The 13913-nt window shown below is 47.1% G+C and overlaps 6 non-coding genes across 6 annotated transcripts; 4 read left to right on the forward strand and 2 right to left on the reverse strand.

Annotated features, from left to right (window-relative positions):
* The first annotated feature begins 4461 nt into the window (after positions 1 to 4461).
* Positions 4462 to 4534, forward strand: trnav-uac. The gene has a single exon. It is a non-coding gene; the product is annotated as a tRNA-Val (tRNA).
* A 94-nt stretch (positions 4535 to 4628) lies between these two features.
* On the forward strand, positions 4629 to 4701 carry trnar-acg. The gene has a single exon. It is a non-coding gene; the product is annotated as a tRNA-Arg (tRNA).
* A 329-nt stretch (positions 4702 to 5030) lies between these two features.
* On the forward strand, positions 5031 to 5102 carry trnav-aac. Its single transcript has one exon. It is a non-coding gene; the product is annotated as a tRNA-Val (tRNA).
* A 1050-nt stretch (positions 5103 to 6152) lies between these two features.
* On the forward strand, positions 6153 to 6225 carry trnav-uac. The gene has a single exon. It is a non-coding gene; the product is annotated as a tRNA-Val (tRNA).
* A 1364-nt stretch (positions 6226 to 7589) lies between these two features.
* On the reverse strand, positions 7590 to 7662 carry trnav-cac. Its single transcript has one exon. It is a non-coding gene; the product is annotated as a tRNA-Val (tRNA).
* A 4299-nt stretch (positions 7663 to 11961) lies between these two features.
* Positions 11962 to 12033, reverse strand: trnat-cgu. Its single transcript has one exon. It is a non-coding gene; the product is annotated as a tRNA-Thr (tRNA).
* Positions 12034 to 13913: the final 1880 nt, after the last annotated feature.

The raw sequence follows: 13913 nt of genomic DNA on the forward strand, positions 1-13913 counted from the left end.
TCTAATATTTCGGAACATTTGTGGTCTGCTCCTTCTCTGCCAGAAAGTATGATCCATTCCACAGGAGACACATGATGCAAAGACATCACCACTATCTGTAAACACCTGCAGACATATCTCACTCATAGCATCACTGATAACATCACTGGGAAGGCCATTGCTAGGTTCACACTTTGAATACTTCATCTTCTTTCAGACCGAATGTAACCAAAAGCAAGATGTGGTGTTTCTGTCGGAAGAATTACCCTGGACATGATCTGCCTCCTCTGACACATGTATATCTCTCCACCTTACTTTCATAAATCTCACTAATACATTCGATGCTGTAAACAGAGCCGGGACTACAAGATTTTGGGCAAATTTGGCTGCCCATCAATGTTCACCAGTCTCATTCACGCCTTCCGTGACAACATGTGCTGCACTGTACAGATTGATGATTCTACTTCTGACAGATTGTAAGTGAAGAATTGAGTGAACAGGACCGTGTTCGAGATTAAACTCTATTCGACATCTTCTTCTCCATGCTACTGATCTTCACCGTCCGTGGTGATATAGCTGGAATGCACAGGCCCGCTACGTGAGACCACAAGCTGTACAATCTTTCAAGTTGAAGGATAAAGTCGCCGACTGGGAGAACCGATCGCGTCGGCAAAACCTGAGAATCGCGGGGCTGCTGCAGGGAATGGAGGGGAGAAACTGCACAAAATCTGCAGCCTCGATGCTCGGGAAACTGATCGGCGAGGAGGACTTCGCCAAGCCCCCGGGAGTAGACCGCACCCACATGTCGCTTTTTTCCATGGCTGGGAAACCACTGTGGGCGATAATCGTGAGGCTCCACAGGTACCAGGACTAGGCGCGGATCCTGAGGTGGGTGAAGAGTGCGAGAGGGGGCAAGTGGGACGGACATTCCATTCGCCTGCACCAGGACATTGCTGCTCACTTGGGCAGAATGGAACGGCGTAAAGCCACCCTGTTCGAAGGTGGGGTGCAGCTTGGTGTCCCCCATCCTGCAAGTTGTGGGTGACATTCCAGGGTAAAGAACACTACATTGACACCCCGGAGGAAGCCAGTCCAGAAAAATGGACTGGACAACCAACGATAGAGGTCAATGGCCAGAAAGGTGGAAAGACATCGAGAGAGGCAGGGCGAACACAGGCAGAGGCGGGGAGAGAGGGGGAGGGGAGAGAGGCAGACGGAGATTAAATAGAGGAACCCAACTCTTAGGAGAGCCGCTACACTGGCGAGCAAGCTGAAGTACCGAGGTACAGGGAAGGAGGAGGCCTCGGGGCGCCGCCCGAGAGGGAGGGAGCTCTTGGTATGAAAAACAGAACTTCGGGGGAATCAACGAACAAAAGGGGGGTGGTCGAGGAGGGGGTAAAGCCAAACGGGAGGGGGACTAGGAGCGGATAACAGAAGGGTAGGCCGTACAGTGGGTGAAGCAGAGCGGGTAGGGGGTTAGAGTGGGGAGGGGAGGTCGCTGGTTGCAGCTGACAACATGTGGAGATGGCGCAAATAAGGAAGTCGTGGGCGGTCATCTTGAATGGCCCGTGAGCAAGCGCAGGCCGGGACGAACAGGGCCAGGCCCACAGGGTGAGTATGGTTAACCCCACAGGAAGTGGTGGCAGGCCCAGGCCATCCACCAATCTGGGTAGTAACATGGAATGTGAGGGCCCTCGAGGGGCCGGTGAAGAGGTACAGTGTCCTCGCCGATTTCAAGAATCTGAGGGTGGACGTAGCCTTCCTGCAAGAGACACACCTAAGACTGTGGGTAAGGACGGGCTGGGTGGGACAGACGTTTCACTCATGTTTCGGCATTCGGACAAGGGTTGAGGGGGTGCATACTAATCAACAGGACAATTTCAATTATGGTGATGAGCACCGTGAGGGACCCGATGGTAGAGGGGGGTTGGGGTGAAAGGTTCTGGGGAGCGTGACCATGGAAGGGACTCTGGTTGTCTTGGTAATCATATATGCCCAGAACTGGGACGATGCAGATTTCGTCAAGAAAGCTATGAGCGAAATCCCGAACCTAGACACCCAGTGACTTATCACACAGGCGGACTTTAACTGTGTACAGGACCCGACAATGCACAGATCCAACCCCAGGACAGGACCGTGCCAGGCATGGCACCAGAATTGAACCCATTAATGGAGCAGATGGGTGAGAGGTGCGACCCCCTGGGTTACAATCACCCGAGAGTAAAATAATCAATCTTCTCCCATGAGCACAATGCCTACTCATGTGCAGACTTCTTTGTCGCAGGGGTAAAATGTGGGAATACTCCACGATTGTAATCTCCGACCACACGCCACAGGACGTGTCCATGAGGCTCGAGAAGGGTCCTGATGCAAAGGTGGGCAGGGCCCAAAGCCCCCTATGGAGGCTGGACGCAGTTCCCTTCGCCGATAAGGAATTCTGTACAACGGTACCCAAGCCATCGACGGTTATGTAACCTTTAACCAGAACGGGGAGGTCTCACCTTCCACGTTCTGGTAGGCGCTGAAGGCGGTGGTCACAGGCGAAATCATAGCTCATGGGGCCCTTCGGGTCAGGAAATACATGGCAGCCAAGCAGCGGCTGATTGACCCCATGCTGGGTGTTGATCGGCAGCGGATAACCGTGGAACTGCTGGTGGACAGTAAAAAGCTGCAGATGGAATTTGAGCTGCTCTCCAGAAGGAAGTCACTGCACCAGTTCCGCCACACACATAGAGACAAGGCCAGTCGCATGCTGGAGCACCAGCTCAGAAAACAAGGAGCCGCAAAAGAGAAAGCGCAAGTTAGGAACAGAAATTGTGGGATGGCAGCAGACGTAATCGAGATTAAAGTGGTGTTTGGAAACTTTTACTGAGGGCTATACAACTCCGATCCCTCAGAAAGCGACTTAGGGATTCTCTTTCTTAAAAAATAATTTTTATTGGACTTTTTTGAAAAATATATATGAACAGAACAATAACAATAATAAACACCCCCGGCACCCGTAACAACGCATATAACAACCCCCCCCCCCCCCCCCTCCCTCCACCTCCCGAACCCAACAAACAACAAAATAAATTAACAAGAAGCAAATTAACTTAAACACTATCCTGCAACTTACTGCGGATGCGTCAATAGGAAACAAAAACAGAAAACACAGGACAGTCTCAGCAGGACTGACAGCCTCTGTGGAGAGAGATGGCAAGTGTCGTTTCGAGTCTGGGTGACTCTGTCGAAGCTGGACAACTGGATCTTTGGTTAGGTTTAGTTTGGCGGTGGGGGTGGGGGGGAGGGGAGCGTGAAGCATTGGGCCTCGACAGACGGCCAGCGATGTGTGGAGAATAACAAAAATGTGTTGGGTCGAAAGAAAAAGGGAATGTAAATGTTTCTAATCAGTGTTAAGAACGGTGCTGACAGAGGCGATTAGAACATTAGAATGTGTTAATGGCAGATGACAATGAGGAACAAGGGGCGGATTTCCCAAGAGGGATGCGATTGGCTAGGGGAATGGGGAGGGGGAGACAATGGGAGAGGAAGAGATATCAATGGAAGCAATAAAAATAAGTTGATGGAAATCAACATGTGGTGAAGTGGGAAGAGTGATTTCACGGTGCGAAGTTGTTGAGCGTACTGTAAAATCCGCAAGGCTGTACCGAGCCCTTTCGGAGGATGGGGTGCTGTTCCTCGGCGTTGTGCTGAGCTACATGGGAACATTGCAGCAGGCCAAGATCGGACATGTGGACATGAGAGCAGGACAGTGAGTTCCAATAGCAAGCGATAGGAGAGTCTGCCACCAGCTTGTCGATGGAGCGAAGGTGTTTTGCAAAGCGGTCACCCAGTCGGCATTTAGTCTCTCCAATGCAGAGAAGATGGCATTGGGATCAGCAAATGCAACAGGCCAGATTGAAGGATGTCTTGTAGTAATGTGTACTGAAAAGGACAGACACAAACGAGACTGTAACTGACTGAGAGGAAATGCCAGAGACTTAACTGAACCAGCTTTGGTGAAGAAAAAACGGTCTTCCTGATGGAGAAACAGGAAAAGCCACTGTGGGAATCCAGGCTCAAAGTTGATTTGCAATTACCGCTCCTTTCCTATACGTGAACGGTATTTAGGCTGCAGCATTTTACACACCAAAACACAAAGAGGTCAAATATAAGAAACACATAGTTGTCAATTCTTAAACTCAACTCAAGCATTGAATAAGGAACAAATATTGTGTAAAGTCGGTTGTTTTTTTCTGTAGGATTTAAGAATGCTGCACTAATAACAGAAGAGAGCATTTCGCCGTTAGAGATTTGCTGAACACATGCTTCAGTTCAATATAGGTTCTTCTTTTGGCTTGTAAGTTTAGATATCTATTTTTATGAAACAGACGTGTTCTTGTAAGAAGTGACATGGCCTCTCAGCCAAACCATGCGAAGCTGCAACAAGGCAGTTGAGTTGAAGGAGACACAGGTCCGTTGGAGTGTGCGCTGCCAGCTGTTTCTGTAGTGTAGTGGTTATCACATTCGCTTTACACGCGAATGGTCCCCGGTCCGAAACCGGGCAGAAACATCTGGTGTTTCCAGTTTAGTCTGTCGCTAAATATCACCTCAATCTCGTAACTGGTCTTCATCATCGAGGAATAGTAAAAAACTATAACTGCTGTGGGCCAGTGGCGCAATGGATAACGCGTCTGACCACGAATCAGGAGATTCCAGGTTCGACTCCTGGCTGGCTCGCACTTCCTAGTTTTGGCGTCCCCTTTAGTTCAGTGTGTTGGACAGCTGGTTCCCGATGCAGAGCAAAGTGAGCAGGGCATCATCAATTCTCGTTTCAGCTGTGGTTACTTATGAAAGCCCTGCCCTCTCAATTTAACTTCAAGCAAAACATAACTTATCTCCGGTTCAGCAAAGTTCAATATCTAATCTTTTTATAAGTTGAGACATCAGTTTTAAAGAAACGGCTTCTTCCAATAAGTTACATGGCCTCTCAGCGGAACCGTTAGAAGCTGCAACAGTACATTGAGGTTCAACATTGCACAGAGCCACTGATTGCGATGCTACCAGCAGTTTCTGTGGTGTAGTGGTTATCACATTCGCCTAACACGCGAAAGGTCCCGGTTCGAAACCGGGCAGAAACATCGCGTGTTTCTCATTTTGTGTGACGAATGAAAAATGAAAATCGCATATTGTCATGAGGAGGCTTCAATGAAGTTACTGTGAAAAGCCCCTAGTCGCCACATTCCGGCGCCTGTTCGGGGAGGCTGTTACGGGAATGTTTGCACAAAATACCTTTCTTCCTCAATCTCGCACGTTCCAGGAACATGAGATTTGGTCTCTCATGAGATGTTAAAATTCCTGCAACAAAGTCAGAAATACGGAATATTCAAGACGCCAGGGGAAGAAAAGCCTTCCCTATTTTGCCACGATTCGGATATTAGCAGTTTGTTCATCCACCACAGAATCTTTTGGGTTCACAGACACAGTTGAACATATTTAATCACCATTTCAAACATGTCTAAATGTACCATAAAAGCAACTTACTGCGTATGCGTCAATGGGAAAGAAAAACAGAAAACACAGGACAATCTAATCAGGTCTGAGAGCCTCTGTGGAGAGAGATGGCAAGTGTAGTTTCGAGTCTGGGTGACTCTTTGTCGAAGCTGGACATCTGGATCTTTGGTCAGGTGTAGACTGGCGAAGTGTGTGGGGGAAGTGTGGGGGGGGGGGGTGGTGAGCGTGAAGCATTGGGCCTCGACAGACGGCCAGCGATGGGTGGAGAATAACAAAAATGTGTTGGGCCGAAAGAAAAAGGGAATGTAAATGTTTCTAATCAGTGTTAAGAACTGTGCTGACAGAGGCGATTGGAACATAATTGTCAATTCTTACACTCAACTACATCATTGAATAACGAAACAAATATTGTGTAAAGTCGGTTGCTTTTTTCTGTAGGATTTCAGAATGCTGCATTAATAATAGAAGAGAGCATTCCGCCGTTAGAGATTTGCTGAACAAATTCTTCAGTTCAATATAGGTTCTTCTACTGGCTTGTAAGTTTAGACATCTGTTTTAAAGAAATAGACGTGTTCTTGTGAGAAGTGACATGGCCTCTCAGCCGAACCATGCGAAGCTGCAACAAGGCAGTTGAGTTGAAGGTGACACAGGTCCGTTTGGAGTCTGCGCTGCCAGCTGTTTCTGTAGTGCAGTGGTTATCACATTCGCTCTACGCGCGAATGGTCCCTGGTTCGAAACCGGGCAGAAACATCTGGTGCTTCCAGTTTAGTCTGTCGCTAAATATTACCTCAATCTCGTAACTGGTCTTCATCATCGAGGAATAGCAAAAAACTATAACTGCTGTGGGCCAGTGGCGCAATGTATAACGCGTCTGATTACGAATCAGGAGATTCCAGGTTCGACTCCTGACTGGCTCGCAGTTCCCAGTTTTTTGAAAGGTGATGGTGAAAGACGAACTTTGTTGTCCTGTCGACAACTGCCGCCTGACTACTGAGATCTTGGAGTACTTTTGGCGTTCTCCGCAGATGTTAGATTGACTTTCGATGGCAACGACAGTATGCTTTGACTCATTTCGCGGGGCTCGTTGGTCTAGGGGTATGATTCTCGCTTTGGGTGTGTCGCTGTCGGAATTTGCGAGAAGTCTCGGGTTCAAATCCCGGACGAGCCCTTCGATGAGGTTTTCCGTTGGTCAAACCGCAGGTTTTCTTCATTTCTTTGCGGCGGAGACAGCGGGATTCATTCACATTGGGTTTGCTTTGAGAAGCTGAGCTCAAACTGCATGGAACCAATACGTTCCCGAGAAGCTTGTCGATGTGTGGGCGTTCACATTTCTATTGACTAATTCTGATGGACTCAGACAGCTCTTTGTCCCTTTCATTTTATCAGTTCAACAACTTCAGACAGTGAACTCTCACTTCCCCCTCCACCACATGTTTTTTCCATCAACTTTTCATTCCGTCCATTGCCCTCAACATTGCCCCCCTCCCCCCAGCCCATACCATCCTACTTGATCAATCAGATCCCTGTTTGTAATTGTTCTCTGACGCACTGCTTACCTTTGTTCTGCCATTAACACATTCTGACCGCTAAATGCACCATCAGCACCATTCATAGCCTTGATTAGCCTCATTTACATTCCCTTTTTCTTTCTGCCCTAGACATTTTCGTCATTTCCCACCTATTGCTAGCCCTCTATCGAGGCCCTTGACTGGAAACAACAGCTGCCATTTCGCTCCCCAGACGCTGTCAGACCTGCTGAGATTGTCCAGTATCTTCTGTTTTTGTTTACGTTTGAAGCATCCGCAGTAAGTTGCAGTTGTCACACATTTAGACATGTTTGAGATGGTGATTAAATATGTTCATTTGTAAATCGCTGAAACTCTGTTGTGGATGAACTAGCTGCAAATATCCGAGCTGTGCAAGGTCTGAAAATTCTTCACCTCTCATTGCCTACCGAAAATTCAGTGCTTGGGCCTTAATGTTCAATTCAGTGTAGTGGCTCATGTGAGACGAAATTTCATAGTCCTGGAACACACGAGATTCCGGCAACATTCAGGAACAGAATTATTTTGTGACCAATAATTGTGCAAACTTTTCTCACACGAAATGGTCGATGTTTCTGCCCGGTTTCGGACCGGGGACCTTTCGGGCGTGAGGCGAATGTGATAACCACTACACTACAGAAACCGCTGGCAATCAATGGACGTGCGGAATGTACAACCTCACTGTGTTGCTGCAGATTCTGATGGTCTGTTTGAGAGGCCAGGCCCCTTGTTACAGACGACAGCTGTTTCTTAAATTAACAGATGTCTCAACATATAAAGCCGTGAGATGTAGAAATTATATCGAAATTAACATAAGATATATTTTGCTTAATGTCGGTCTCAAATTTGTGCTCTTTGGTCTCGAGGTCTGGTTCTCGTTTAGGGATTTTCAATCAATGCCTATGGGAGCGGTCGTGGGTTTAAATCCAGGACAAGCCCTTTACTGCAGGTCAGAGATTATGAATTGTTTGCGATGCTGACGGCGGGGTTGATTTACATTGGCCCACTCTGAAAAAGATTTCTCAGGACTCGGAATGTTTACGTCGTTTCTCTCCCCACAGATGATGCTCGAGAGAGAGACAGTGTCTGAGCTGGAGTGCGTTTGGATAAAATTGATGCTCCAGATCTGTGTTAACCACAGGGACGTGACCCATCTGATCCACAGAGCCAAAGTGGAGAATTGAACTGGCTGGAGAGCTGGATCTTAACGCTGACATCCCGGACCTCGGCGTCGTGAAATGTTCCAAAGAAGCTCAACAGACACTCGAGGAACAGCAGCGCATCTTTCCACTGGGCTCAATACAGCTTTCACACTCAGTGTGTGTTCACAGTTTCACACTGTAAATGCTGCACCCATTTTGTGTGTCCTTACATCGCAGACTTGGGTTTCAATCTTGTTTCCACTTGTTCTTTGTGTCCAGGCGGTAGTTGTTGATCAATCTGCCATCGATAGCCACTCGAGACATACCTCTTGTTTCTTTGTTTCTTCCATTCCGCTAACAGGGAGCTGGCACAGACACGGCGGCCGGAATGGCCTCATACTGTTGTCTCATTCTTCTCTGATTTGATGCTAACCTAACTCTGTGGCCAGGGTCCCATGGCCTCTTCTCGTTTAATCTCTCCTGACTTGCCCCCTATTAGAGCCCTTTCCTGTTGTTCTGTTTCATCCCTCTGAGAGTTCAATTGGTTAAGACGTACTACATTTCTAACCTGTCCCGGTTTTAATGAAAGGTGATGGTGAAAGACGAACATTGTTGTCCTGTCGACAAATACCGCCTGATTACCTGAGATGGTGCAGTACTTTTGGCGTTCTCCGCAGATGTTAGATTGATTTTCGATAGCAATGACAGTATGCTTTGGCTCTTTTCGCGGGACGCGTTGGTCTAGGGGTATGATTCTCGCTTTGGGTGTCTCGCTGTCGGAATTTGCAAGAGGTCCAGCAGGCCGTATCCTTCAATGGTGCGGCGATCCCAATACCGCAGCCGGCTCACGGTACTTGTTATCACAACATTATCACATCTTGCTTTATTGCAGCAGAGAAATGCATTCCTCTGATTGCCAGTGACACGCCAGTGAAAGACAAGGCCAGTAAAATTGGGAGGCCAATACCTGGACATAAATATGTACGTAGAAATCCTGGAAGTTTGTCACTCGCGGAATTATTATAGTGTCAGGAATGTTATAGCAATCAGAATCAGAGATGCACAGAACCAAGCAATTCAGATGAGGCCTTCCGGTCAATTGAGTCTGCACCAACATGTGAAAAATACAGGACTAACTACAGGACCTCATTTGTCAGCACGTGTTCCATAGCCTTGAATGTGAAGACGTGCCATGTGTTCAGCCAGGTACTATTTAATGGATGTGAAGTACACTGCCTGTACCACCCTCCCACGTAGTTTACTCCAGACAGTCACCATCCTCTGGCTAAATAAGATTTTCCTCAAATTCACCTTAACCTCCTGCCCCTCACCTTGAACTTGTGTCCCCCCGTAACTGACCCTTCAACTAAGGGGAACAACTGCTCCCTAACCACCCTGCCATGCCCCTCATAATCCTGTACACCCAAAACTATGTAACGTCTCTTCATAACATAAATGGCGAAGTATGTCCCTGATCTGCGTGGGAATCGAACAGAAGACATGTCGTGTCAACAGAAATTTCAGGTATTTTCGATCGAAAAATTGATTTCTATTAAAGTCTAAACCTGGCACCATGTGCTTCCCATGTCCCAACTGATAGTAATTCTCATGTTGCTTGGCGGTTATTATACATTAAGCGTACATTGTCGTAATAATAATCTTCACTAGTGTCATAAGTAGGCTTACATTAACACTGCAATGAAGTTACTGTGAAAATTCCCGAGTCACCACACTCCGGCCCCTGTTCAGGTACCCAGAGGGAGAATTCAGAATGTCCAATTCACCTAACAGCACGTCTTTTCGGGACTTGAGGGAGGAAACCGGAGCACCCGGAGGAAACCCACGTAGACACGGGGAGGACGTGTAGACTCCGCACAGATAGAGAACTAAGCCGGGAATCGAACGTGGGTCCTTGGAGCATGAGGCAGCAGAGCAACCCACTGAGCCAAAGTGCCGCCCATTAAGTACCGTGTACATTTTATACCGCAGTACGTATTGATCCATTCTGCTTATCGTTAAAAGAACAGGTAACGAGGAGTCTTTGTCCTTGGACTTTCTGCAAGAGAAGGCCATTATTTTCGTCCATCTCCTCAGTTGATTGCCACCCTCTGCTGGTATGTAGATATTCTGGTTTTAAAGTTACAATACAATTTGCGGTATGATAGACCATAATAAGACCATAAGACTATTAGACATAGGAGCAGAATTAGGTCACTTGGCCCATCGAGTCCGCTCTGCCATTCAATCATGGCTGATATTTTCAACCATAGCTCTCAAGATTTCCCAAACTATTCCTCTCTTGATCTACACAAGGACAGAGACATGTCCGGTAAATAGACATGATTGCTTGCCTGAGCCTGGGATCAATTCCTTCTCGGAAAGGAACCTCAGTGATGCTGTAAACACTCACTCAGGGTTATGTACGGGGCTTTAGGTTTTCTCGAACGCTGTTTCTCAGTGCGCAGTAATAGACCTCCCCATCCTCCACATCGAATGCGCTTATACTGAGGTAACCGTTCTGTTTAGATCTGTCAGCAAACGCCAGATATCGTCCTGAACCCACATCTTTCTTCATTGCTGAGTTGTTGGTGATAATCCATCTCAGTGGCTGTGCCGGTTTCTCCTGATATCATTGCATTTTGTACATGTTGGGGCCTTTATATTGGCAATTTAACTTCACCGAAGCCCCTTCTGAGACTGTTATTGTCACTGGTGACTGAGCTACTGGATTGAACATTGCCGGCCTGCGAAAGTGAAGGACTGAAATGAACAGATTGTTGTTCCTTTATAAAGTTAGAGTTTGTTCAATTAAGAGGTGCTTTTTAGCGTGGCTAGTCCACTTAGCCTGTACATCTAGGTTGTGGGAGTGAGAATGTTCAAACACCACACGGACAGTGATCTGGGACCGGGATCGAACCTGTGTCCTCAGTGCAATGAGGCAGCAGTGCCAACCATTGCGCCACAGTCCCGCCCTGAGTTTAAACAGAGTTGATACAAATTTGCTTGTATTTGCGGCATTTTCTGGGACCTCTGATGAAGGCACTTCTTAGACATTCCCGATCGTTAATTATACTCTAGCCTATGTGTATTAATATGCTAATCTGGTTTAATTAACACTATAACTACTTACTGTGCCAAAGCGCCGCCAGTATTATCACAACCATGTCTGACTGAATCTCTCTCAGTGAACTGGACTGGACTGAGTCAGGGATTGTGTTGGAGAGAGGGAACTGAGTGCAGTGCAGGGAGAGGGTCTATTGTGACATCACTGGCCTCCCATCCTATCGGCTTGGCCGACACCATCAGGTGAGTTTCTGACGCCCGTGCTTGAATTTGGCGCCCTCTGCTGCCGGATTCGGTTTACTCCGTGTTAGAATTCGGCTGTTGAGTGGATTCAGTGTTGACTGCAATGCATATCAGGGCGAGAAACCTGGACAGAAATCTAAATTTCAGCTGTTAATACACTATCTTTGTCACTATAGGTGTTTCTAATCAAAAAATGATGCTTAATCTGTAGTTCTCGGTTCACACCATGGATGCGATGAAGTCGAAAGAATGCCAAGATTTTGGTGGACATGCGGAGGTTAGAACTCAGAATAATAGCAGTTTATTGTGGTTCTGACGAAGAAGGTACAAAAGGTGAACTGCTCTGAACATCGCTTTTTTCAGAGACCAGATTATCTGGGATTATTTTTATTATCTGAAGGTTAAATGTCCTATAAAGAAGATAGGTGAATGATATTTCATGCTGCAAGTGTTTGCGAGACAATTATTCTGAGTCTTTGAATGGATCAGCACCGAGGCACGGGCGGGATTTGAACCCGCGATTTTTGGTTTACGAAACCAACGCCTTTCCTCTTGGCCACCGCACCTTCTGCAAGCAAGTGAGGTTGATTGCACTGTGAGTTGTTATCATTTGGAGTCTGGCGAAACAATTGATGAGAGAAGAAGAATCAATAGAACATTTCAAAAAGCATTGTCAGAACTTGAGAACGGAAAACCCCGCGGGATTTAAATGCAGGTTGAAAAGGGCAATAGAAAAAGTTATTTCAAATAGGCGCAGGTAGCGTCAGTTCAATCTGCCCCCACCCCTCCGACACTATATTGTTCTCAGTGAGTTGAGCAGGTGCAGGACGGTCACGGGATGCTGGGTGCTCAACTGTCGCTATTTCCGCCCCATCACTTGTGACTGCAGCTGATGACCGCCGCACAATTTTCAGCTTTGAGTCTGCGGTGCCCCGGTCACAGTTTCCGTGTGATGCCCTCGCTCCAACACCATTGGGATATTCTAGACATTGCTGCCGCTGCTCGATTCCTGTCATTGGTTGGATCAGCAATGCAGTGGGACCTGAATCTGGATTGCTGCTCTGACAGATAATTGCCTGCCCTGAAGAGCGATTGATTCAGGAACGATCGCGGGGAACTGCCTCGTCACCCTCTTCGTTATGATCTTGCTACTCAGTATTTCCTTCAATGCAAAACCCCCATTCTCCCCTTACTGAGTAACCAGATATTATTGTTAATTAAATAATAATGAGTATGGTGCAGGTGACCGTTACGTTGGTCAATATGAGGCTGATTCTGAATTTTGAGATTATTATTGTTTTCTGTTCGTTTCTATCAGACTGGAGCCACCAAGACCCAGTGGAACATCTGGACGCTGAAATGAGGGTTGAAGAGGATACTGACGCCACACAGCAGTACAATCGATACTGACGATCCTGATACACAGTCAGCATCCGGGCAGCCTGCACGGTTCATATTCCGTCTGATTGGAGAGAATCTGCGTAGCAGCAAATGTAGAAGTGATCGCAATATGACACATATATAGAGAAATACCAGCACACAAATATAGAGATCCCTATATGTGTCTGTGCCGTCAATCACATTATAGCAGAAAGGCAGTGGGTCCCAGAAACAAACCGACACCAAGAGGGGTAGGAGTATATGTGTGTGTGTGTGTGTGTGGTGGGGGGGGGGGGGGGGGGGGGCTGATATTCATCTCTCAAGGTGGATGCGAGAGGGCGGTCAGAAAGACCATCGCCATTTAAGATTATGTGAAAATGGAGCAAGACGGGTTATTGGATTGGATTTGTTTATTACCGAGGTACAGTGAAAAGTATTTTTCTGCAAGCAGCTCAACAGATCATTCAGTACATGGAAGAAAAGGGAATTAAACAAATTTCAAGAAAATACATGGGACTACATAATAGGGCAACACAAGATATACAATGTAACTACATATGCATTGGCATCGGTTGAAGCACACAGGGTGTAGTGTTAATGAGGTCAGTCAATAAGAGAGTCATTTCGGAGTCTGGTGACAGTGGGGAAACTGCTAACCATCTCCACCTCGTCCACGTTGATGCTGATAGGGGTGTGTACAGTACTTTGCTTCCTGAAGTCGATGACCAGCTCTTTAGTTTTGCTGGCATTGAGGGAGAGATTGTTGTCGGTACACCACTCCACTAGGTTCTCTATCTCCCTCCTGTATTCGGACTCGTCGTTATTCAAGATCCGGCCCACTCTGGTCGTATCGTCAGCCAACTTGTAGATGGAGTTGGAACCAAGTTTTGCCACGCAGTCGTGTGTGTACAGAGAGTAGAGTAGGGGGCTAAGTACCCAACCTTGCGGGGCAACAGTTTTGAGGACTATTGTGGAGGATGTGTTGGTGTTCATTCTTACTGACTGTGGTCTGTTGGTCAGAAAGTCAAGAATCCAGTTGCAGAGTGGGGGTGCCAAGTCCTAGGTT

The sequence above is a fragment of the Scyliorhinus canicula genome, unplaced genomic scaffold, assembly GCF_902713615.1.
Source record: "Scyliorhinus canicula unplaced genomic scaffold, sScyCan1.1, whole genome shotgun sequence".
In the NCBI taxonomy this organism is placed as follows: Eukaryota; Metazoa; Chordata; class Chondrichthyes; order Carcharhiniformes; family Scyliorhinidae; genus Scyliorhinus; species Scyliorhinus canicula.